General features: G+C 38.8%; 1 protein-coding gene across 10 annotated transcripts in view; it reads right to left on the bottom strand.

The window, feature by feature from the left end:
• LOC121286839 (nuclear receptor coactivator 3-like) overlaps positions 1-23,745 on the bottom strand; it is a 268,327-nt gene that overhangs the window by 171,953 nt on the left and 72,629 nt on the right. For 8 of the 10 annotated variants that reach the window (XM_041203942.1, XM_041203932.1, XM_041203940.1 and 5 more), the window contains exon 2: positions 6,219-6,332. The exons of 1 other annotated variant lie outside the window; for it this stretch is intronic. The gene's annotated coding sequence lies outside the window, so the exon portion shown is untranslated. Of the gene's footprint in view, positions 1-6,218; positions 6,333-16,098; positions 16,119-23,745 lie in introns of those variants that run through there. One more of the 10 variants, XM_041203934.1, reaches the window with a different exon arrangement.

A 23,745-nucleotide genomic window follows, 5' to 3' on the forward strand; every position in this document is an offset into this window, starting at 1 on the left:
GATTCAACATGCTGCTCGTATAGTATACGTATAAATCCACAAGGTGATGGGGTGGCAACTAACTTTGGCACATGAATAATTCACAAGTTTCTCAGTTTAGTGTAAAATGATTTGCTTAAAACATCTGCATAATAATGGAAGACTGAAAAAATTGACAACAGAAGTTTAGGAATTTCAAACAATTTGAAGATATAGTGATTTAGTTGCAGAAAGCCTATGCATCTAGGGTTGTTTCTCATTATTCAATAGCGTGTTCTACAAGTTACAGTTACCAAAAAGAATGGTGCGTCATTGACAAAGACTGCTTGTTCTGGATTACTGTGTTTTATGTGGCAAATCTACACAACAAAACTGCCAAAATAACCCTAAAATAAAAAGCACTGACAATTTCAGCACTTTCAACACAATGAGCACACTTCTTTTAAGAAAAGACATAGGGCTGATCCAGATATTGGGAGAGAGACCAAAAAAGGAATTTGAGAATCCCATCCCAATGCTCTTCGAAATCCTTTTACTGTCCTTTCTACTTCTATAAATGTCTGTTCACTTCAGCTTTTAAAGCAATTACTAGCAAGAGATTGAGATACTGGAACTGTACCATTAATTAATGGAAAATTGAATAAGGTTTTCTTTAAATTAGAGAGTATTTTGATTGTGTGATAGGAAAAGGTTGTTTACACTAGCTAGGAAGTAAATGACAAGGATCGTCCATTTTAAAGGGGTTAACAAATGATGAAAGCGGTGAAACAATATTTATGCAGAAAGTTATTCACAGACTCATACGCCCACAATTTTAAAGGAAGAGCCATTACAGTACACAATTCATAAGGGTGTACCCAGAACATGGCGAGCCAGCTGGTCTTAACTGCAGGGACTTACTTCCATAAATAAAATCAAAATCCCACCTAAATGCACTACTTGGTTGATGGATGGGAGTGGAAGATCATGAGGTGAAGACCACAGTCAAGAACACCCTTGCTGCTCCTGACTCACAAGGAAGTCTAATGCACATATTCCAGCTCTCTTCTGACACATAATCACCTTCATGGCAAAGTTTGGCCTGGCGAGAAACCCACCACTGATTCACCCATTCAGGCCTCACACCCTAAAGTAGCACAAAGGATCCTGATCTACATATCTAATGACTTAGGGTGGACTTCCTGCTCAAAACAGCAATTTAACATTGGGATATGACAGCAGTATTTTTTTCCTCATACTGACTGCCATATGGCAAGTTTCTGCCACGTCGGAGAGTTAAAATCATGGCCATGGAATCTTAGATAGCATACAGGTGGCTGTAATTAGGCTCTTTCGTCACTCAAATAGTCCCACAGTTCACTCTTTGCCACCAGTCCTGCAAATTTCTCCTTTTCAAAAGCTTTCGAAAGTTATGATTGAACCTGCTCACACCACCTTTTCAAGTAGTGCATTTCAGATCACAAGTTCCTGTGTAAGAATATGTTCCTTTATGTTGCTTCTTGTTCTTATCAATATCCCTCCAACCTGCATCCTCTGGTTACTGGCCCTGCACTACTAGGAACAGTTTCTCCTTATTAGTAATGCCAAACAGTTCATAACTACTATCTAATACCTCTATCAAATCACCTCCCATCTCCTCTGCCCCAAGGAGAACAATTCTAATCTCTCCACATCTGTCTCTCACACCAGTAACATTTTAGTAAATCTCTAAGAAATCTTGACATTCTTCCTCAAGTGTGGTGCCTAGAACTGAACGCAATAAACCTAACCTAAAGGTTTAGCATAACTTCCTTGCTTTTGTATTCTATATCTCTATTAATAAAATCAAGAATTCCCATGTGTTTTTAAAAACAGAACAAACTTCTCTACTTGTGTATGCACAAATCTTTGAAGGTGACAAGACATTTTGAAGGAAGAGTAGAAGGGAATAGAGAGATGGACATAAGGGAAAAGCAAGAAAATTGGATTTATTTTGGAATGCAAAGAATTGGAACATATACAATCAATCCTTTCTGTGATACAAACTTACATGGCTCTTCAATGCTGCAAACTTATACAGTTCTTCAATGGAGAGGCAAGGCTATCCCAAAGTTGAACGACAATCAAAACCAGATTCTCTGTTATAAAAGGTTTCACTTTCTAGGAGCCATAAGTAGTTCTCATATTCTTAAGGAAGTCCAGTGTCTAAACAACAATTCTTGATCCACAAAGTTAAAACAGCAACATCCAATTTTGCTAACAGATTAATTAAGCGAGCAAAAAAAAAAACAGCTTGGCGTACACAAAGAAATGAATGCAAAAAGCGAAGTGGAATAAAGCATCAGACTGAATTAATGGGGGCTTATAGGGCAAAATAAGCTAAAGAAACAAAAAAGGAAAAACAGATGGAGAGCTGAAACGATCAGTGAGAAGAACAGAATAAAGGAAGAAGCAAGAAGCAGAAGGATGGAGAATGTAAGCAACTTGAGAATATGTAATCTATTTTTAGATAAATGGTTCATTGGCATGAATCACTCCTGCAAGTGGTCAAGCATCTTACTTTATTGGAAGCTGATTCACACTGCTCCATTTGCATTATAGCGAGACCCAGGAGCAACAATAAGACCATTTGCAATCTGGACTGTACATTTGTGTCTTTTGCCCTTGTTTTTCTTCAATATCTCTGGCAACAGACAGAGTTAACACTGGAAGAGGCATAATTTGATTTGATTTGTAGATTTCATACTTCATAGTAAGGTGAAATGTTATTATAGGTACGTCAGCCACTTAGTGCACGCAGTATAACTTATGTTCACATAATGATACAAAATTTTAAAACTCAATAGTGCTATCCCATTTCCGTTGATCACCTCATTTAACTTGAACAGAATAAACTCTCCACATTCAGTTCTACAATTTACAACTTATTATTGCTTGCCTGTGCAACCCTGTCTCCAAAGCCAGGCCTGACTTTTAGGGGGGCAAGTTTCCATTTTGAGCTTGAAATTGCACTGGTTAGGCTACAGTCCAAGTTTCCAATGTGAAATCTTCACATTGAATCACTATGAATCACTGCAATAAGCATTATAGAATTGTTTCCCTTATCCACAATAAAAATATTTACTGATGAAGAGTGCAATTTTATTAATACAGTTGAAAATGGAATTATCACAAAAATGAAGCATTTTTAGTATGTGCTTTTGTCCTCCAACTAGGTCAGCATGATTTTAAATCATTGAGAAAAAAACTTGAAAAATTAATACTGAACCATTTACTAATTTGGTTGGTATACAATAGTCAGTTTCTTAGGATATTCAATAGTCTTTAAAATGTAAAATCTTAAAACGTGTCTTATGCCTGTGCACCTAACAAAACTAAAACAATTTGAAGATCCTCCGCAAACGTTTCCCCAATCGACAGCAACTCTATAGCCTATTCTTTCTATCTGGAAGACATGCCCAGTTTTGTGGGCAAAGTGGGCTTCAAGGCAAACTTTTTAAACCAGCATTAAAGATCACAGAAACATAACCAGAGCTTAACAAAATCTTAGATTGAAAATTCCTCAATCGGATAATTTCACCCAGACTGCACTGATAAAACTAACGTAAACTCTACTTCATGGGTTTTATTTTTTTGACTACATTCTCCACCAAATCTACCAATCCTCCTGGATTCAGGAAGAACAGATGCAGTGTAGAAACCGGTGTAGAAAAGAGATATGCAATACCTGTACCTGGTGCATCAGACGCACTGCACCAATTATTGTTCCAAATAATGTGTGGCGGCATATATGCCTGCATCGTCCAGCAAACCACAAATTGCTGGTAAAGCCTTTGTAGCCAGCGCACCATCAGATTCATCCCAGGTTGCTAGCCAGGAACTGTTTCTAGGTTCATCATGAATAGTATCCGCCTGTCTGGGCTGTGGAAGCTCAGTCATTGAGCATGTTCAAAGCAGAGGTTGGTAGATTTCTAGATACTAATGACATCAAGGGGTTCGGCGGGAGTTGTGTGGAAAGATGGCATTAAGGTTGAAGATCAGCCATGACCTAGTTAAATGGCGAAGCAGACTCGAGGGGCAAAATGGCCTGCTCCTATGTTCCTATGTCCATTATCGCTTAGAGAAAATAGTCATTCTTCATATAAGTTGGCCAGGCAGTATCTCATAGAAGTATTGATTTGTCTACGAAGCAACAAGTCAAAAGCAATTAATTGGCTGTGAAGTACTTAGGCAACTCCCAAAGGCATACAAGGCACTGTATGAATTCGAAGTATTTCTTTTGAATGTCCTTATTTCAGGTTATTAGCCAATCACAAAAAAACAATCAACAGAAGCATTTCAATTATGTTTTCATTAATTTAAGCTATAAGGCCAACTGTTTATATTTCCTCTATAAAAACTTAAAACAAAATTATGTAGAACATCCAATCTTCATTTCATAACTGAAATAAACACTTGCAAAAGATTGGAGAAAGATTTAAAAGCCCATAATCTAATTTAAAAGGAATCATTACTGCCATTATACATCTTCTAGGAGCTTACTGTGCATTACTTCAACAATAACCATTTGAATGAAAGAGTTCTAAAGAATCTTTAAACCAAAAAATTCATAATTATTTTAGAAAGCAATTTAAGTTGCAGTATATATTGATAATCAAAACAAAAAATGCTGAAATAAACACAGGTCAATCACCCAGGATAGGTGAACATTTCAAGCATGGTCTTTCAAGGCATATACCTGAATTATCAAATCTTTCCCAGTCAGTATTGGTCTGCTGCATATTCCTAACATTTTCTTTTCTCATATGAGATGTTTAACAGTCAGTTTGCTTTTTATACCTGCACTAATATGTTCATACTAAATATCAGTTCCAGTGCTAGCACATTATAAACTATAATACTTATGTTACACGGCAAACCAAAGGGACAAGCACAATCAATTATAAATGTCCCGTTTTTAAGTTACTCATCCAAGCATGAACTCAAAATCTAGAACAATTATCTGGCAGTGAGTACAAGGCTGGAGTTCAATCAAATAGCTTGGAGAACAAAAACCTGGAGTTTCACTTAACTGCCTTCAAAACATCACCTGAACCATAAGACCAATCTTTAACTCATTCCCACATATTAGTTGCTTTAAAGACTGTTACCTGTCATTTTGTTTTTTAAAAAGCCGGATCATCAAAGTAGACATGTGACTAAAATGGCAACAAATAGGATATATTGAATGATTGACTGCAACAGGATTCCATTTGTCTTCAGTTCTGCAGGAGGCTTTTTAAGGGAGGGTGGAGGGGAGATGAAAGAGATGTAAACTAGCACTACCATCCATCCAAAAAAGCAATCCAATGAAAAAGTGATTTAAATGGATAATCTTGATGGACTGATCATTGGTGCCAACTCAAATCATAAATATACACAATTACAGATGGTGAGGAGCAAGTAAAAAGGTGGTTATCTATCCTTCAAACCTAGAAAAAGTACAGAAGTACAAAGCGGTTTGAAAACAGACTAAACTTCAGTCACTTATTTACAACATACCATCATAATTACAATAATGAGAACAATTTAAAACAATAGTTAAAATGCAGGTTGAAATTACTTTGAAGGCAGACAACTTATTGCTGATATAATCAATAATTCAGAATATATTTGTGAGATTCACAGGAAGATATAATTGGAATTAACTTACAGCTAGAAAGCAGAAATGTATTAGGATTAAGAATTTTATCTTTATCTTTACATTCTTCAGTATATGAACCTGTTGATTGCAGGCCTATCAGCCAGCGCAATTGGAGATACATGAAGGGCTTGGTGAAAGGACAATGAACCCTACAATTTCCCCAAGGAGATCAAAACCGATCACTAAAATGTTTGTCTTAACCTTTTTAAACATCTAACTTCCAAGTTAAGAGTTCAAATCAGTCATCTTACCCTGTTGACTTCTGTTTGGGGGGCAAGATGAATTCTTATTGAGCTCATATGGTCTCACCCAACTGAGACAAATTCAAATAAAATCTGTTGGAAAGATATAAACTTCAAAATGGTGATGGGAAAGATTGGTTCTGTCATATTGGATTCTGCCCTCTTCCATTCTTTTAAAAAGTGTTTTAAAATTTTAAAAATGCAGAAGAATTTATCTTTGGAGGATTTCAGATTTGGTACTACATTCAAAAATGCATAGAAAACAAGAGCAAGAAATTTTGACATGTATAAATAGTTGATAACGACAGTAATATCAACTTAATGGAATACAGTACCTATTGTATCATCCCAAAAATCAGGTCAGCGTTACAGTTGGTGGGGATCTACCTTCTGTAAAACTCAGGTTCCATTGAAATCAGGAACTTTGAGTGCTGAGCAGTCCTGGCATTCTGGAATATAAAATCCAATACAATTATAAATGTTTATTCTCAATATAGGTTCTCATCAATTCACTGACTACTACAATTCAAGATGGTTTACACTTGAAACTCAAAGGCCATACCAAGCAGTCATTAAAAAGTACATTAGTTATTAAATAGGGCAATCTTCCCTGGGACAAGAAGCTTCATATTCGCATCCACCCTCACACCTTCCTTTCTCTCCCAGAACCATGATAGGGTCCCCCTTGTCCTCACTTATCACCCCACCAGCCTCTGCATTTAAAGGATCATTCTCTTCCATTTCCACCAACTCCAGCATGATGCCGCCACCAAACACCCTTCACCCATCACCACCACTAACACCCCCCCCCCCCCAACCCCCCCGAAAGCATTCCGCAGGGATCATTCCCTCCGGGACACCCTGGTCGACTCCTCCATCACCCCCTACACCTCAACCCCTCCCAACACACCTTCCCATGCAACCGCAGAAGGTGCAACACCTGCCCCTTTACTTTCCCCTTCCTCACTGTCCAAGGGCCCAAACACTCCTTTCAAGTGAAGCAGCATTTCACTTGCACCTCCCTCAATTTAGTCTACTGCATTTGCTGTTCCCAATGCAGTTTCCTAACATTGGAGAGACCAAAAGCAGACTGGGTGACACCTTCAGTCTGTCCGCAAGCATGACCCAGACCTCCCTGTCACTTGCCATTTCAACATACCACCCTGCTCTCATGCCCACATATCCGTCCTTGGCCTTCTGCAATGTTCCAGTGAAGCTCAACGCAAACTGGAAGAACAGCACCTCATCTTGCGACTAGGCACTTTACAGCCTTCCGAACTGAATATTGAGTTCAACAATTTTAGATCATGAACTCTCTCCTCCATCTCCACCCCCTTTCTGTTCCCCCTTTTTTCCAAAAATTTATTTATATTTTTCTTTTCCCACCTATTTCCATTATTTTATAATGTATTTCCATGCATTGTTTTATCTCTGCCTTTTAGCCTATTTCGATCGCTTCCCCCCCACCCCAACCCCACTAGGGCTATCTGTACCTTGCTCGTGCTGCTTTCTACCCTTAATGTCACTTATTAGCTCATTTCTTAGCTATTATCACCACCTTCAACACCTCTTTGTCCTTTTGTCTATGACATCTTCTGGCAATCTCCACCTATCACTGGCCCTCTATCCAGTTCTACATGTCTCACCGCCCCCCCCTTAAACCAGCTTATATTTCACCTCTCTTCTATTCTTCCTTAGTTCTGTTGAAGAATCATACGGACTCGAAACGTTAACTGTATTCCTCTCCACAGATGCTGTCAGACCTGCTGAGTTTTTTCAGGTATTTTTATTTTTGTTTTTGTTTTAGATTTCCAGCATCCGCAGGTTTTTTGCTTTTAGCTTCATATTAAATCCTGACTTCAACAACATCTTCAGTCTAATAACATTCTTATCACAGCTGGAACAATTTATATTTGGTTTCAGAAGAATATGCAAGTTTGCATTGCAACATACTGGGACAATTGTGTTCTTCCACAACTTAACCAAGTAACTGATGACTTCTTAAAAAGCAAACAAAATAAACCTCACCATTCAGCTAGTTAGTTTAAATATACAAATTGGAATACTTAAAACCAGTTCACTTCACCTACTGTCTCAACATGTGATATTACAACTGTTGTAACAAAAAAAGTGGTGCCATTGCAGAGGTTTGACACTAAAGAACGTCAGAGTGCATTGACAAGCAGCCTTGTCATTAAGTATGTGACCCAGTGCAAGCAGCAAGACCAATGCTTTAGTAACCCAATCCTTATTTTTACAATTTGCTTACATTTGTAGATTTTCCTTCTTCTAACGTTGTTGCTTTTAGCAAGATTGGAAAAATAGATCATTGTTGAAGCATTGTTTCAGAAATCCTTTTTTCAGAATATGAATACACTTTTTTGTTGTCTTTCAGAGGGGACTGTCATTTTTTGAATGGCAAGGGATGATGTCCTGCAGAAAGCCTAACAAGGGCCCTCCATATTCTCCTTCAGTTCTCTGCCAGAAGGCAGGACCCACAGTGCCACAGGTAGGGCAGGGAGGCAGGTCCCGAATCCACCTCAGCCAGAGCAGGAATCAAACCCATGTTATTGGCACCAATCTGATCCACATAGCGATTTGAGCCAACCGAAACCCCAAAGAAGTCAGAGATGCTGTGGCAACATGCACTTTTACACAGATATTGGGCAGAATTTTCCATTTGGTATGCAGAGGTGGGCATGCCGGAACGTAAAATGAAGCACAATGATGTCGGGCATGCAACCCAACGTCATTGCACTGTCTTGCAATATTTCGTTCGGCAGGCGCATGTCGGAGTCGGGTGCGCGACCGCCGATAATTGATAGTCCTATTAAGGCCATTAAACAGGTAATTAACATGAATGCTACGCTGCCCATCTAACCTAATGGTTGGCGGGCAGGCAAAAAGGCCCACAAGTGGTATGAGGTTTCCTAAAGCTAATAATGATCATATAAAAGCTTTTTCTGAAAAAATAAAAACATGTCCAATCTCATGTGACACAGTCACATGAGGGACATGTTTCATTACATTTTTTTTTAAAAAAGATTCTGTTTTTTTTAAGGAAGTGCTTCAATCTCTGAGGCAGCTCCATGCGCTGGACCCGACTCTCCCTTCTCCGCCCCGCCCGCACAGGTAGCGCTCTACCCCTCGCGTATTACGCTGGGCAGGCCTTAATTGGCCTGCCCACGTAAAATAGAGGTGTGGAGCCCATCGTGGGTGGCGGGTGGGTTCCCGATTGCCCCCACCTGCTCTTGCCGAGCCCGTGCGACTGATGAAAATTCCTCGCCATTGTACGTCAGAGCTTTGATCAGCGATGGTAGATGCTGCAATTTTATTTCTTTCACATAGCTGACCAGGAATCTCTCCCATACAAACATGCGAGTTATGAGTAGGCTTAAGCCATTCGGCCTCTCCAGCCTGCTCTGCCATTCAATAAGATCATGGCTGACCTGACTGTGGCCTCAATTCCACATTCCTGCCTACACCTGTTGACTAACAAGGGAGTCAAAAGTTAAGAATCTACCTCTGCATTAAAAATGTTCAATGACCCTGTCTCCACAGTATTCTGCATTAAAAATATTCAATGGCCATGCCTCCACTGCTCTCTTCCCCAGAGAGTTTCAAAGACTCTCAACCCTCAGAAAAAACATTCTCCTCATCTGAGTCTTAAATAGGAGGCCCCTTATTTTTAAACTGCATTCCTAGTTCTAGTCTCTCCCACAAGGGGGAAAAACATCCTTTCAGCATCCACCCTGTCAAGTCCCCTCAGGATCTTACAAGTGTCAATAAGTTCACCTCTTGTTCTAGTAAATTCCAATGGATACATGTCCAGCCTTTGCAACCTTTCTTCATAAGATAACCCCTGCCCCACCCATTCTAGGTATCAGTCAAGTGAGCTTTCCAAGTTGCTTCTAACGCATTTACATCCTTTCCTAAATAAGCAGGCCAAAACTGTACACAGTACACTAGAGGTGGTCTCACCAACACCCTGTACAACTGTAGCAAAACATCCCTACTTTTATATTCCATTCCCATTGCAATAAACACCAACTTTCCACTTGCCTTCCTAATCACTTGCTGTACCTGCAAACTAACTTTTTGTGATTCATGTACCAGGATACCAAGATCCCTCTGTACTTCAGAGTTCTGCAATGTCTCTCTATTGAAAAAATATGCTGCTTTTCCATTTTATAGGAACATAGGAGCAGGAGTAGGCTATTCAGCCCATTGAACCTGCTCCGCCATTCAATACGATGATGGCTGATCATCCACTTCAATGCCTTTTTCCACACTATCCCCATATCCCTTTATGTCATTGGTATTTAGAAATCTGTCAAATCTCTGCTTCAAACTGAGTTTCCACAGACTTCTGGGGTAGAAAATTCCAAGCATTCACAACCCTCTGAGTAAAAAAATTCTCATGGCTTCCCCCTTATTTTGAAATTGTGTCCCCTGGTTTCCCAACCAGAGGAAACATCTTACCTGCATCTACCCTGTCTAACCCTTTAAGGATTTGGTAGGTTTCAATGAGATCATCTCATATTCTTTGAAATTCTAAGAGAATACAGGCCCAGTTTCCCCAATCTCTTTTCAAAGGGCAGTCCCACCATCCAGGAACAAACCTGCTGAGCCTTTGTTGCATTCCCTCTATGGCAATAATATCCTTCCTAAGGCAAGGGGACCAAAACTGCACACAGTAGTCCAAACAAGGTTCTATACGATTGAAGCAAGACTTTGCTACTCCTGTAGTCAAATCCTCTTGCAATAAAGACTACATACCATTTGCCTTCCTAATTGCTTGCTGCACATACATGTTAGCTTTCAGTGGCTTACTGGTGAGGACACCCAGGTCTGTTTGTACATCTACCCTTTCTAATCTCTTACCACTTAGGAAATACTCTGCATATCTGTTCCCCCTACCAAAGCGGATAACCTCACTTTTATCCATATTATAGTCCATCTGCCATGTTCTTGCCCAATCAATTTGTCCAAATCCTCTTGAAGGCACTTTGCATCTTCCTCATAACACACATCCCCACCTAGCTTCGTGTCAATCAGAGAACTTGGAAATATTACATTTAGTCCCCACATCCAAATCATTGACATATATTGTGAATAGCTGGGACCCAAGTTCTGATCCTTGTGGTATCCCACTAGTCGCAGCCTGCCAATGCGAGAATGACCAATTTATTCCTGCGCCGTTTTCTGCCTGTTAGCCAATTCTTAATCCATGTCAGTATACTACCTCCTATCCCATTGGCTTTAATTTTGCTTTTGGGGGACTTTATCAAAAGTCTACTGATAATCCAGGTATGCTAGGTCCACCTTTATCAATTCTGTTAGTAACATCCTCAAAAAACTCCAATGGGTTAACCAAACATGATTTCCCATTCATAAATCCATGTTGACTGTGCCCAATCAGATCATGATTATTCAAGTATTCATTTATCTCATCTTTTATAATAGATTCTAGCATTTCCCTCCTACTGAAGTAAGGCCAACAGGTTTGAGTTCCAAGTTTTCTCTTCACCCCTTCTAAATAGTGGGGTGTCTTTTGCTACCTTCCAATCTGCAGGAACTGTTCCAGAATCGATAGAAATTTTGGAAGATGATCACCAATGCATCCACCATCTCCACAGCTACCTCTTTCAACACTCTGGGAGGTAGAATATCAGGATCCAGGGATTATCAGTCTTCAGTCCCATTAATTTCTCCAGTGCAACTTTCTTACTAATACTAATTCCTTTCAATTCTTCATTCTCCCTAGTCCCTTGGATCTCTAATTCTGGGAGATTCTTTGTACCTTCCTCAGTGCAAACAGGGACAGTAATCATGTAGCTTCTCTGCCATTCCGCTATTCCCCATTCTCCTGACTCTGTAATGGACCCACATTTGTCTTAGTCAAGCATTTCCTTTTCTTATGTACCTATAGAAGCTTTTACAGTCCATTTTTATGTTTTTGATGGCTTACATTTTATTCTATTCTCCCTTTATCAGTTTCTTGGTCCTCCTCTGCTGCATTCTAAAATGCTCCCAATCCTCAAGTTGGCTATTAGTTCTGGCATCTTTGTAGGTCTTTTCTTTTATTATTATTCATTACTTAACTTCCTTCATTAGCTACGGTTGACTGACTTTTCTTTTTGGGTTTTTGTGCCCTGAAGAAATGTATAGTTGTTGTAAACTATGTAATAATTCTTTAAAGACTATCCATTGCCTATGAACCATCATATCTTTTAATGTATTTGCCTAATCCACCTCAGCCAATTTACCCCTTGTCTTTTTTAATTTCCTTTATTCAAATTTAACACCCTGGCTTCAGATTGAACTACCTCATTTCAAACATAATGTAAAATTCTATCATATTATGATGGCTCATGCCTAAAGGTTCTTTTACAAGATTATTAATTAGCCCATTTTCATTACATAATACTAGATCTAAAGTGGCCTGTTTTCTAGTCAGTTCCCCAACATACTGCTCTGGAAAACCATCCCTAACACACTCCAGAAACTTGTTCTCTTCAGCATTAGTGCTCATTAGATTTACCCGGTCTATATGCAGATTGAAGTCACCCATGATTACTTTATTACTCGTGCTTCTCTAATCTCCTGATTCATACCATGTCCCACACTACCACTACTGTTTGGTGGCCTATAAATTCCCATGAATGTTTGCTGACCCTTGCTGTTTCTTAACTCCACCCAAACATATCCCATATTTTATTCTTCTGATCTGAGATCCTCCCTTACTAATAAACTGAACACATTGTCAGTGCAACACTACCTTCTTTCCTTTTTACCTGTCCTTCCTAAATGTCGAATGTCCTTGAATATTCAGTTCCCAGTCTTGGTCACTCTGTCGCCATGTTTCTGTAACAACAATTAGATCATACCCATTTATCTCTATTTGTGCCTTTAAATCAACTACCTTGTTGCGAATGCTGCGTGCATTCAGGTAGTGTACCTTTAACTTTGTCTTTTTGACATTATTCCACATTCTAAGCTTAGCTGATGCTCACCTTTGTTTCCCCTGCCTTCTAATTTCACTTGCTACTTTTCTACTTTATGTTACCAGCTTTAATTCCCTCCAATTTGAGCTATCCTCAGGTTCCCTTCCCCAACGGCATAAACAAATCTCTTTGCAAGGATATTAGTCCAGGTCCTGTTAAAGTGTAACCCATCCATCTTATACAGGTCCCAACTAGCCCAGTACTGGTCCCAATGGCTCAGAAATCTCATGCCCTCTATCCTACACCTATTCTCCAGCCACATGTTCAATTGATCACTCCTCTTATTCCTATGCTCACTAGCACATGGCACTGGGAGTAATCCTGAGATTACTGCCCTTGAAGTCCTGCTTTTTAATTTCCTTCCTAACTCCCTGAAATCTGCTTTCAGGACCTCACCCCTCTTCCTACCTATGTTGTTGGTATCAATGTGGACCACGACCTCTGGCTGTTCACCCTCCCACAGAAGGACGTCATGCAACTTCTCCATGGCATGCTTGACCCTACTATAGTGGACAAGTTTACATTTTTCCACATTATACTCCATCTGCCAAAATTTTTCCCACTCACTTAACCTATCCATATCCCTTTGCAGGCTCCTTAAGTCCTCTTCACAACTTATTTCCCTATCTTTGTGCCATCAGCAAATTTAGCAACCTGTTTGGCCACATAATGAACACACCTTCCTTGGCCATCAAGTCCTGGAGGGGGACTTCAACCCAGAGATCTGGCCCAGAGGCAGGATTGCTACCTGCTGTGCCACAAGACCTCCTACACTCTCTATATTACACTTAGTAAATTACTTAAAAAAGCAATTTTACCTCTGTGTTGTTCAAATGCACCCTTACATTTAAACAGCATTAGCTATAGTCACAAAAATATCTGTTTACTCCCTACTAAAATCAAGACATCTTGAAAGCTCAGAAATAGAACGTGGCTTGGCATCAAGACAGAAATGGATACTGGTTTTGTGGGCCTGTATATGGATTTAAATGATGAAATGAGATATTTAGGCTAAATGTCCTTCATTAGATTTCTATCTTCTTGGGTAGTTTGTTCATGGGGTTATTTTTAAGCAGCATTTGATTCAAGATGATAAACATTCTCCATAAATTGGACCTTTCTATACTTTGCATCTGCAAGAACACTCGATTTATAATGGATATTATAATCCAATTATGCACCCTACATTCACTAGTTTGAAGTAACCTTCATTTTGATAAAGTCTGCATTTAAACGTCCTTTCAGCCTTCTTTAGGAATGGTTGCAGCAGACTTTTAGTAGTCAAGCAACATTGATAATCTAAAAAGGAAACTTTGCCAAGATCATTTTATTTGCAACAGTAAATCCTGCAAATCAAAGGGCCACACTTTAAAATCATAAATGCCAAGACATCAGTCAAATGGGATTTAATTTACTAAAGTATTACCTTTATTTTTCTCAACTCTTAAACGACTTTGTAAGCCACATTTCCTGCCCCATATTATTCTTTAGCATTGCTAAGAAACTCCCTCCAAGCTCATCACCAATGCAGATCCATTCTCAATTTAAACTTGCTGCTTACAGCATAAGCTACAAAATTAAACATATATATACACACACACATAATTTCTTATATTACAGTGGGTGCCTTCTGCTGCAACAGAAGTACATGGGAAGGAATTCAAAGTGGGGCTGCAGAAAGAACTTTCTACAGAAAATATTTCATTACGTGTATTGTGTGAAATATAATTGGAGTAGACATCGTCAATTTATTAATTTGTCTTCGTTAGCATCCAGACTCCGTATCTAGCATCTTCATGCCCACGCAGAATCACTTTCTCTACGTAAACTCAAAGTGGCCCTATTTTTGTCAGAGCCACTTTTCTGAAATAGCTTCTAAAAATCATGTCACAACCCTTCAAAACAACTGACCACTACAGAAACTGTTCTAACCTTATGCTCTATGAGTACCCTTCACTATAGTATCAGAGTGGTTTCTATATACCTGTGTGAATATAGTAGTTATTCACAAACAAGTCACTCTCTGTGCAATTAGTCTCATGTGAAATATAAATTTTAGAAGGAGAATGCCAGAATGAGGCCCTAAAGCTATTCTAATTTCAAATACCGTTTCAGAAAATCTTGCACCCAATGGCTGGCCTTTTTAAACTGTCATGCCAAGTGCAAATACAGCACTGGATTATGCTAAGTATATGAAAGTTTTTGGCTGGCTTCAGTAACTCCTACCACTGCAGTTCTTTACTGAAGTGCCTTCAATTACAGTGCAGAGATGAAAAAATAAATGTTTTTATTTTTAAAAGTATGCTTGTTAAACTTTGCATGCATTCACACTTGTTGTGGCTTCCCTCAGCTATTACAATACTTAATCAATACAGTACCAATTTTTTAAAAAATGGAACTCCAGGTTCTTTTGGCAACCATAAACTAGGTACAAGAGAGACAATGCAAGGAAGTGAATTATTGTTAATTTGGAATTATTTCATATCCAAAAAGGAGTTCAATGTAAGATAACTGTCTGGCAGAAAAAATTAGCCATAAGTCTAATTTTCTAATTTAAAAATAATGATTACTGATGGTAAAAATGAATTTCTACATTTTGAAGGGGATACAGAGACGATTCTGTGGTGTGCTTCAAGAATCCATAGGAGTTTAATACATTTCTCTCAGTACTTCAGCCGATTTCTAGATTTCTCTTTTAATCAGCCAATATACACAGCACTTTTTTGTGTATTTTGTTTTCACAGATAAAACACAAAAAAGCTTTAGCTATAGAAAGCATGCCCAATTTGATTGATTGCTTTCTGATAAAATTACTGCAGAAGCACTAATCCTTTTAAAGCTATGGAATCACAAATTGTATACAATGATAAAAGTCACAAAATATTAAAAACAGCAGGTAAGCAAAAAAGCAGCTCTTAAGTATTACAAGTACATATTTAAAAAATGAAGGTGATGAGAAAAGAGAGACAAATCTTGCACTATTTTCACTCATACTCTGGTTTCAATCACAGCCTCCAAGTCTTGTTACTGCTCTCCTCCACTTACGAGTTAATCTGCTCCCACCTTTAAGAAAAGCACATTACCACATGATGGCAAGTGTGGCAATTGGAGGGTAAAATAATTCAGTGCAACAAGGGGCATTTTTGAGGGCAAGGTTAAGGTACAGTTGAGGGAATGTCATTCAGCAGCCAGCTGTGCTAAAACTCACTTTTGTGTGCTTAAGGCCCTCGATAAGTGGTTAAAATGGGCAAGAATTTCCATCCATGTCATTGAACTGCAAACAAAAATTTACTTCCAAAAAGTTAATTCAGTTTTAATTGTAGGAAGAGACTTTCACAACATCAGAATATTCTAAAGCACTTTATATTGAATTAAATACCTGTGTCGTGTAGTCACTACTGGAACATAGGAAATGTGGCAGCCACTTCACAAACAACAATGTGATGACCAGATAATCTGTCTTTACTGTTTGATGGATAAATATTGGCCATGGCACTGGGGATAACTCCCTTGCTCTTCTTCACCAAGGGATCTTATATGTCTACTTGAGAAAACTGACAGGAACTTGGTTTAATGTCTCATCCAAAAGAAGGCACCTCAGACAATGCAGCACCCCCTCCTTCAGTACTCCCTGGGAGTGTCAGCCTAGATTTTTGTACTCAAATGTCTGCAGTAGGACTGTCTGAAAATGAGGCAAGAGTATTATCAAATGCACCATGGCTGACAATTATCTGACATGTTGCCTGGAATTTGAATCTGTGAATAACCACTCTACAATTAAAATTAATAATTCAAAAGTCAAATAACTGAGTTGAGCTTAAAGATCTCTTACTTTTGCAAACACTCAGAGGCAAAAATAAATGCAATGCTGACCTTCAGTTTAGTATTAACCTTTTGGTTGAAAAAGACACAAAAGCATACTGACTTTATTTTGGGCAACATGTTAGGTAACTTGTGCTAAACTGTGCATCGACACTGTTACTATGGAGATATGCAGATCATATTACAAAAGCTAACTGACTTTAGCCTCACTAATGCTGGCTTTGGGAATCATACAAAAATTAGACTTATAGCATTAGAGACTGTCTATAATGGTTAGTTGTTTTTACAAACTGAAAAGAGCCCAGATGTGTTATTCATTACATATAAATACTTTGCGACAATTATCTTAAAGTACCTATTTTGAAGGGGCGTGATCAAAAGAACATTTTCAAATATCAATTTAGGATTGATCCTTAAACAATACAGCTGTTGAGCAAGTGAACTGTAAACAATATTAGGAGTTGCAATATTCACTGCTCAATTTGATAATGTGAATATTTTAGTTTCATGTATTGTACCTCTGCTTTTATGTACATTCTCTTGTAGGTCCTAGGACAGTAGGGGGGCATGGAACTAGATGTTTTGGTATCAGTATAAGTATCTCAGGCTGGGGTGGGGGGGGGGTTGCTCACTGGATTACCTGGGATTTTAAACCCAGCACTATTATAAGGAAAGTGAAAGTAACAAAACTGATTCACATGACAAGAGTTCTCTTTTTTTGGTCAACCACTAGCAAACGAGTTTAGCTGGTCAAACATTAACAATGGTGAATATGGAGGAGGTTCATGATTTTTGTATTCAACTATTGAGTCAACTGGAGAGGATTGACTTAGTTCCAAATTTCCATCACCAGGCATGACATTTGGAACCATCTCAACACAAGGAAAAGCCAATTATGGGGATGGAAGGGGGAAACTATGGTAACTCTTGATAAGAGTGCACATTCCTTGAAATGACATGCCTATTAAATGTTAACAGTCATTCCAGTGCATTTTAAACTGGATCAATATTGCTTGCTATGACCACTGCCTGAGAAAACAAGAAGTGCTCCAATTTTTCCACCATTGATGGTTATAAATACACAGACCTGGTCACCCTTCAAACTGCTGTTCTTTGTTTGTGAGCTTCAACATCAAATGAAACAGTTCATCCATAGAATTACACCATGGAAACATTTCTCCATTTTGCACGAACAGTCCATGTTGGTGTTGATCCTCCACCAGCATTATGGAGGGATTTGAAAACGAGGATGAAAATTTCAATATTGAACCACTGATGGAATGGGAGTTAATGTAGATCAGCAAGCACAGGGCTGATGGGTGAACAGACTTGGTGTGGGTAGGATACAGGCAGCTGAGTTTTGGGTAATTTCAAGTTTACATCCCAAGATGGGGTGTCTGCAAGCAAGGTATTGGAATAGTTGACTCTGGAGGTAACGAAAACATAAATGGGAGTTTCTACAGCAGATGGCTGAGGCAGGGCTGGAGTCAGGCCATTTATCAAAAGTAAAAGTAATAGGTCTTCGTGGTGAAGAGGATATGGGGTCAGAAGTTCAGCCTAGGATCAATTAGGATGCTGAGGTTGTGAATGGTCTGTTTCAGTCCAAGACAGTGGCCAGGGAGGGAATAGAATCAAAGAATAGGTAATAGAATTTGTGGCAGGGACTGGAGACAATAGCATCAGACTTTCCAATGTTCAATCGGATGAATGTTCATCTCATTCAAGACTGGATGTCAGACAATAAGTCCGAAGCATTGTGGTAGTGGAGTGGGTGAAAGAGGAGGTGGTGAAATAGAACTGGATGTCATCAACATACATACAGAATTTGCCGATAGAGGGGCGCAAGGATCTTTGCAACTCCAAAGGTGGAAAGAGAAACCATTGCAAGAGATTTTCTGACTATGACTGAATTGGTGAGAGTAGAACCAGGTGAGGACAGTCCCATTCAGCTGAACAACAGCAGGAGGCACTGGAGGAGTATGGTGTGGTCAACCCTGGTAAAGGTTAGAGGTCCAGAGGGATAAGAAGAGGTAGTGCACCATGATCACATTCACAAAAAACGTCATTTGTGGCTTTCATTAGGGCTGTCTCGGTGTAGAGGTGGAAGCCTGGTCGAAGGGGTTCAAACATAGAGTGATGAGAAGGGGTGATTAGGAGGTGACAACAAAATTCAAGGACTATGTTTAATTTCTAGATCTACTGAGTCATCAGGATGATACTGCATTTTTAAGGTTACTTAATATTTGGTGTTTACATACTTCAACATACCTTACACAGAGCAGACATGAACCTTTATCCTACTTCTAGGGTTCTCTATCTGAAAAATATCCTTTATTAATCAAAGACACTCAACTATTATTCAAATTAAAATCATTTAGTCACAAAAAAAGCTACAGAAGTCAGCCATAACCCATATTTCAAGAACGTGCTTCAAACATGAGCTTTTCGTCCCAAATTAAGAGCTAATTATAGGCAAACATGTTTTAGTTTAGAACAAATGTTCAAAAATATTTAAACAAAAATTTTCTACGTGACATTCAGCCACCCATTTTAAGTTTTTTTTATGCTCAAGGTGAGAGTGATTTCAGTACTAGACAAAGAATGAAAAATAGGAACACAATTCAATTCCAATCTGTGCTGAATTTGGCCATCTAATGACCAAGTTAGATGCAAAGCAAAGCTCATCCAAAACAACACCCCAATACCAGCCCGAGGACAGTACACTTACTGGGCCAGTATGATATTATCCATGTCCTTCACCAGCAATCTTTATGATATCTCCAAGTGATAATGTCCGTTGGTAAATCATGGGTCCAGGCTCAACAGAAACTAGTTTGAGAACACCTAAAAACTCATTTCACAAAGGACTTTTGCAGCCAACAGAAAGGGTTAGGTGCTCAATTCAAACCTAAAAGGTAGAAGGGCTGATGTGATCATTTACAAATTAATCCCCTTTACTTCTCAGCTTGCAGTGGTAATGTGCATATAACAGAGTGGGGGCACATTATCTTAAATGTTATAAAAAGAATACTCTCTGCTACTCCTCTTGCTCTTTTGTTTTGTGTTCAAACTGCTCAGCAAGCATGTTCTGCAAAATTCCGTCCTCACTGACATCATGATGTGATATCAATTGTATATTTTCTATATTGTACCCAAAATGCCACTGGAGTGGAAACTTAAGATACCTTCTTCAGATATCTTCCTTTGCAACAAGATGTGTGTGTGCGCATGTGTATGTGTGTGTGTTATTAATGCTTTTAAATGCCAGCGCCATTGGGTCCAAAGACATAAATATAGTTCTTTAAAAAGGAGTTTGAGTTCTAGGCATCTAGAATCACAGTTCTGATGATCGCCTAAGAAAGTTCATTTTCCAAAACTAAACCAATTTCTTTTTTTTAAATATCCAAGAAATTATAAACTCGTGATTCACCCTACACTTGAAACGACCAACCTGTACAACACTGCAAATAGAATACACAACAGCAAATGATCCAGGAAAAGGAAAGCTGAGGTACTCTAGCCGTAAATTTATTTACCTCTGCCACTTAGAACAGTACAGCCAGTTACAAACAGCCAGTTGTTAATGCATGCTCCTCTCCTGTCCTAGTGAGTTTCAGTGGTGCCTATTTCCTAAACTTACTTGGAGAAAGGTCAGTTCTCAGCCAGTTGGCAAGTCACTACAAAACAGAAGAGAATATAATTACTACACACAAATAGACCTTAAAAAGCAATCCACTCTGGGAGAAGGAAAATTCACACTGGTGCAACTGCAAAAGTTATGGGTCTCAAACTTTTGTGACTAGTCTTAAGGCTGAAGAAAAATGACAGGACACAAAAGAAGAAAAATTCTATTCTCATGCTACAGTGTGTAATTTTTGCACCATGGAACTGCAGTTCCTCAAAAATGGAGACATGGGTCACCCCAAGGAGAATTTAGTTTCCCCCACTCAACAAAATCACATGGTACTGCAAATTCTGCAAATCTCAAAAAGACGGCTTTCAGGATTAAGGCTTACCCTATTTTACAATCAGCAATTCCATAGCTTAAGTAAAGACGCACTACTCCGCCACCTTTGTTCAAAAAAGATATTGTAGACATTCATGGCACAGTTGTTCTCATATGCATGCATAGACGTGTTCTTCCACAGTAGCTCCCAACGCAAATGTCTTATTTTAAGCCCATGAGAACAAGGGTGTCTTAACAACATGAAATTACTGGCTTCTATTTCAACAAAAATTATAGGTCTGCTGACCCAATTTAATATAACGTTCTGCTTTTGTACCAATCACTTCTGAACGCCCAGAAAGAATCCTGTCTCCAGACAGGACTGAATAAGCTGCTACTAAATGATTAACAAAGCTAGCAGTGTTGCAAATTCCAACTTGGGCTGAGTTCATTTGGGACTGTACTGCTGACAGGTTGGATGTATTGAACTAAATCTGCATGACTAAAGTATACAACATGCAAGTTATCCCGGGGATCCTGATATTTTAAGACTCCACAAGAATAACATTTCAAAATCTAATTTTTAAGAAAAATCTTCTTCCACAATTTTTAAAATTTAATTTTATAACTTTGATTATTTTAATTTCTTTCTCATGTCCTTCAATAAAATTTATTTTTCTTGATCTCCTGAAAGCTCCCCCCAGTTCCCCTACAACACCCTGCTCTAGTCACACACCCAGGTCAAACAGTCAAAATTATCATACAACACTAAAAATGGCTTTGTGCCAAACTGACAATTGCTAACGAGACACACAAAATAAGGGTTAGATTTCTTCTAGAGACATTCAAAGAAAATGCCACACAAAAGTTACCAAGCACAGAATAAAAAGGCTCTGCAAGATGAAACATATGAAGGAATTAGGATTGGGCTGGTATAGAATAAAAGCACAGATGCTAATATCATGCATAACCCAGTGCTATGAAAAGGTACAAGTATTACACAAAACTCTTTTTTAAATATTAAAAATCCTTAAATGTAAATATAATTTTTACTACAAGCGATGAGCAACATTTCAATCAGCTTTATTTTGATATACTTGCATTGGAAGCAATTCAGAGAAGATTCACTGGGTTGGTTCCGAGGATGACGGGGCTGTTTTATGGAGGAAAGGTGGAGCAAGTTGGGCCTACATGCATTGGAGTTTAGAAGAATGAGAGGTGACTTTATTGCAAAATATAGGCCCAAATCTTCTCATCAGCAGCAAATCTTCTCATCAACAGCAGAGAGGAGGAGCACACCTTCTCCCATTGGAGCTTTTGGACCTTCCTGTCCTGCCTCCACCCTGTATGTATCGCCAAACAGACTGGGATGGCCTTGCGACAAAGCACAATTCTGCGAAGACAAGACCCCTTTTGCTTCATGAACTGAAGACAAGCCCTTAAGGTTTGTCTTTCAAAAGATCTGGGCCATTAAACTGAGGGGGCTTGACAGGGTAGATGCTGAGTGGATGTTTCCCTTTATGGGAGCATCCAGAACAAGGAGACAGTTTTAAAATAAAGGCGTCTCCCATTTAACGCAGAGATAAGCAGGATTTTTTTCTGAGATTAATTGATCATTAATCTTTGAAATTTTCTACCGCAGGGAACAGTGGAGGTTGGATCATTGAATATATTCAAGGCTGAGTTAGACAGATTTTTGATGTAAAAGTGCGTCAAGGCTTATGGGTGGCAGGCAGGAGAGCAGAGTTAAGGCCACAATCGGATCAGTCATGATCTTATTGAATTGCAAAGCAGGTTTGAGGAGCCAAATGGCCTACTCCTGCTCCTATTTCTTATGTTATGATAAGAAACCTGCTCAGGGGGCACAAACATCAGGTCACAAATAGATACTTATCCATGATGTTATCACAGCACTCACAAAATGTACCTTAGTGAAATGTGGATTTAAAAAAAACAGAAAACACTGCAAATACTCAGGGGACGGGCAGCAATTATGGGAGACAGGGAGGTAAAGTTAACAAAAATAAAAGCAAAATACTGCAGATGCTGGAATTCTGAAAAAAAAACTCAAAATTTGAAAAAATTCAGCAGGTCTGGCAGCATCTGTGGAGACAAAAACAATTAACATTTCGAGTGTATAAGACTTTTCATCAGAGCTGAAGAAGTGGAAATGTGATGAAGTACTGTTGAAGTCTATACCTTCTCCACCCCCTCTTCAACATTATAAAACCCATTATTTCTAACTCTCTTCAGTTCTGATGGAAGAGTTATACAGACTCAAAATATTAACCGTTTCTCTCTCCACAGATGCTGCCAGACCTGCTGGGTTTTTCCAGCATTTTCTGTTTTTATTTCAGGTTAATATTTGTGTTTGGCTCCATTTTGTTTCATATCTTCACCAGTGAACTAGTGAATTTCATTTTTTTAAACAAAATTATGCATTGTTAATGGCATCACTCTTTATAAAATGGTTATCGTCATAAAATCTGAGAAAATGACCTCCAAAAGCCCACATAGTAAAACACTGAATGTGATCGATTTGATCTTTATAAATCAGTTTGCCAAGTTGTGAATGGATAAAAATTGAGGAATTCAATCCAGGAAATACCAGAGAAATCCTAGAATCCTTTGTAATGAAAACCGAATTTGGCTTTATCAGTCAACATAAAACCGCAGCCCCAGGTATCCCCATCTGAAAGGCAAGTAATAACTGAAATCACTGCAGGCAGCTACTGGTAGATATAGATAATAATGCATTATCTTTATTCCTCAGAAGTTTAGCTGCCAAGGCATACAAACAAATTGTCCACCTACTTAAGATTGTAGATGTTGCAAACTCTCGCAGATGCAAACTTGCAGCTCCTTAATTGATCTTTTCATGGATAAGGGTCATGAATACATGCTGTGTGTTTGGATTTCCAAAAAAGCCTTCGATAAAGGTACCAACAGTAGACTCATGACTAAGGTCAGAACATATGGAGTCAGAGGAATAAATAACAATGAATAGCAAGTTGGCGACAAAACAGAAGAGTTGTTAAAGGGAGTTGGTTGCATTTGCAAATGGTGGGAAGCGGTGTTCCACAAGGA

Source organism: Carcharodon carcharias, chromosome 14 (genome assembly GCF_017639515.1).
Source record: "Carcharodon carcharias isolate sCarCar2 chromosome 14, sCarCar2.pri, whole genome shotgun sequence".
NCBI classification, from domain to species: Eukaryota; Metazoa; Chordata; class Chondrichthyes; order Lamniformes; family Lamnidae; genus Carcharodon; species Carcharodon carcharias.